The sequence below is a fragment of the Panicum virgatum genome, chromosome 4K (genome assembly GCF_016808335.1).
Source record: "Panicum virgatum strain AP13 chromosome 4K, P.virgatum_v5, whole genome shotgun sequence".
Classification (NCBI taxonomy): Eukaryota; Viridiplantae; Streptophyta; class Magnoliopsida; order Poales; family Poaceae; genus Panicum; species Panicum virgatum.
In genome coordinates, this window is record NC_053139.1 from 7,830,500 (window position 1) to 7,833,585 (window position 3,086).

General features: G+C 48.3%; 1 long non-coding RNA gene across 1 annotated transcript; it reads left to right on the forward strand.

Moving 5' to 3' along the window:
• Positions 1-256: 256 nt before the first annotated feature.
• Positions 257-1,462, forward strand: LOC120702929. The gene is made up of 2 exons (XR_005686582.1): positions 257-737; positions 1,058-1,462. It is a non-coding gene; the product is annotated as an uncharacterized LOC120702929 (long non-coding RNA).
• Positions 1,463-3,086: the final 1,624 nt, after the last annotated feature.

A 3,086-nucleotide genomic window follows, 5' to 3' on the forward strand; every position in this document is an offset into this window, starting at 1 on the left:
ATCTTATTTAATTTTTAATTAAAATTATATAAAAGTTAAGTTGAATTGTGATGAAATTAGTAGAGCCATACTCCGTCACCACGCTAAGGGGCTGTTCGGCTGGTGGAAAAGCCGGCTGATTTCGGCTGATTTAATAGTACCATGTGAGAGGAAACAAGCCAAAACAAGCCGAAATAAGCCGGGAAAAAAAAGCGAACAGGGAGTAAGTAGTAAGTACGTGCAACCGGCCGCGGGCATGCGGATCCTCTGAATCCATCGCCACTCGCCCCTATTAAACGGCGGCACCGTCAGAATCCCCGTTCGCCACTCGCTCCCCATCGAACCAAAGCTAGTTCCATTCCATGGCGCGCTGCATCGCGCTTGTCATCGTCGCCGCCTTCTGGGCCGCGTTCGGCGGCCTCGATTCCCACGAGGCCTTCCTCGCCTCTCGGACTCGCAGCCAGGCCCCCGCCGGTCACGGGGCTGCCGCCACCGCCGCCGCCGCTGGAGCCTTCCTCCTGGCCATCGTGGCAACCTTCACGCTCGCTTCGGCGCTCCTGCTGGCGCACGTCCGCGCGCTCGGTGCCCACCCCCACGCGGCCGGCCCCGGTGGAGCGGAGCACGGCTTCGCCACGGGCCGCCTCGCTGCGGCGACGCTCGCCGCAGCCGCGGCGGTCCTTAGCCTCGGAGCCGTGCTGCGCCTCGTTGCGTAGGCTGACGGCGGGTCGGCTCCAGTCTCCAGACTGAGTCCAGATGAAGTAAGAACCAGAACAGATTCCCTCACGAACCTTGGCGTCTTCTTGCCTGTTTTCAGTTCACTGCGCGCTTCTCAAGTCTGATCTTTTTTTTTTTTGAAAAAAAAAACGGTGGTTGTTCCTGATCTTGGGATCCCTGTACTTACCCCTTGACAAAAACACTGCAATTTAACACCACCGTTTCTGCTGTTAATCTTGATCCAGCTGCACTGATTATCGGTTTTGTCTCTGAATGCAGCAAATTCCCATTTCGGTACGGATTTGCTCCTGGCCTAACTCTGCAATTGGAGACCTGACGCTCTTGCCTATTTGCATGTTTCCAGATGCCTATTTGCTTGCTCCCAGAGGAGATGGAGAATCTGGAGACCCACCACAGTACAGAGACCCACCACAGTAGACAGTACCAAGGATACGTATCACTCTCCTGCATTTTTAGTATGGTTAGTTGGACTGGTCAGGTTTGCTGCTCTTCAGCCTCGTCCTGGGAGGAGCTGTCAGTTGCTTTGGTTGCATAATGGGCAGTTTCAAGTACTTCAGGTGCCATTTTCAGCTTCGTCCTAGGAGCAGTCAAGTTTTTTGGCTGTGTTTCTTTACGCCTTGTAAATATATATGGATTGGATTTCATTGGATTATTGTAGGATCTGTACTGGCTAAGATCCTGCAGAGTTTTGATGAAAATTCCAATATTATTAATTGTGTTTTCTGCCTGAAAATCGTTATGCTGTGAACTGCAATGGTTCCCAAGTGGATTTTAGAGGGGGGGGGGGTGATTTTTTGGCTCTGAAGAAAAGCCCCGGTTTCCTCTCTACGTGCAGCTGGAACTTGGATCTTGGAGGGGACTTGCCATGTGATTCTTCTTTTCCCCCCCTACTACTAGTAGTAGTAGTTTTCCTTTCAAAAACTAGTAGAAGTTTTGTTTTTTGGTTTTTTTTCTTTATCTTAACGACCCAGATCGAGTCGAGCCGGCTCGTTATCGCCCTAGTTCGCATGCCATAACAGAATCCTGCTTGATTTAAAGTTGGGCTCAGATTGGATGTCAAATTGTGGCGAAATTGTGTGGTGGCACAGTTGATGAAACTTTTGCTTGATGTTCCGATTCAAACCGAAGGACTATGATTATATCAGTGTGGTGTCGTGACACGTTATGACTAACACACATTCAGACCATAACTGCGAAAATCCCAGCCAATGCCAAACTGTACTAGCCCATAAGAAGAAAAATTTGAAATAATGAAATGAGAGCAGCATGTTATTAAAAAGATGAAATCCTGGACATGCAACACAAGTTATTTGCAGAGAATTGGGACATATAAAAAAACGTGACCGGAGAATATGACGGTCCCGCCATATTTCATTAAGAGCAAGTGACACCGCCTTCAGGTCGCGAGAAAAAAAACCCCGAACTCCGGCACTGCCGGCGAGGGAGATTTTTTTCACACGTCCGGGCTCGAGCCCGGACGGGCGAGCCCGCCAACCCTGTGACTATGCTGATATTAGGAATGGTGTCGATATAAACTAGGGAACTACGGTATTCTGTTATCAGCCCAACTTCTGCTCGAGAGTGTGGTGCTAAACTGATCGACTATTAAGGAAGCAAAAGTGAAAAATTAGCAAATGCATAGAAGCAGCAATCAGAAGGAAGTGAAAGATAGCTGAAGAATATATCAGTACCATTTGCATGTACCTGAGACCTCTCATGTTTTTGCTCATGAACTTTGGCGCCTTTTCTTTTACCACTAGAAACGGTCTTAATTTACTGGGCGACAAGGGAAGCTTAGTCTTTCTTTCCTCTCCCGCGAAACACATCTCCAGCACGGGTGCTCACATATATGCACAAACATACTCTCTCTACTACTACGAATGCTTTTATTCAAGAGATATATATCAGTACCATTAGCATCAAAGTTTGTTTTCTTGATTTCTTCTCACTCCAGAAAAACCAATTTTTGGCTGCCTAGTATATGTGATGAGGTATATCCCCCCTTCAGTAGATTCTATAGAAGGCTGTCTAAACCATCTTCCACCCTGAAACCCCTCTGATGCTCGCACTTGAACAGAACCTCTCTGGAATCTCTTAAACTTGAAATCTGTTTTTCTGAATGAAGTACCTTGGGTGTCTTGGGCGAAGCACTGCACAGCCTCCATTGCGAACTATCAGGAATGGAAGCACCCAACAAGATGCCGATGAGTAACAGCAAGCTGCATGCTCGGTGCAGGGCCCTCAGTCAGCTGCCATGATCACCGAAACAACTGCGGCAACTTGCTCTCATTCGCCACCGAGACCTTGAATCCTGATAAGTGAAAACCCAAGTCACCTCTAGGTTGAGCGAAGCCAACTCTCAAGTGAGCAAA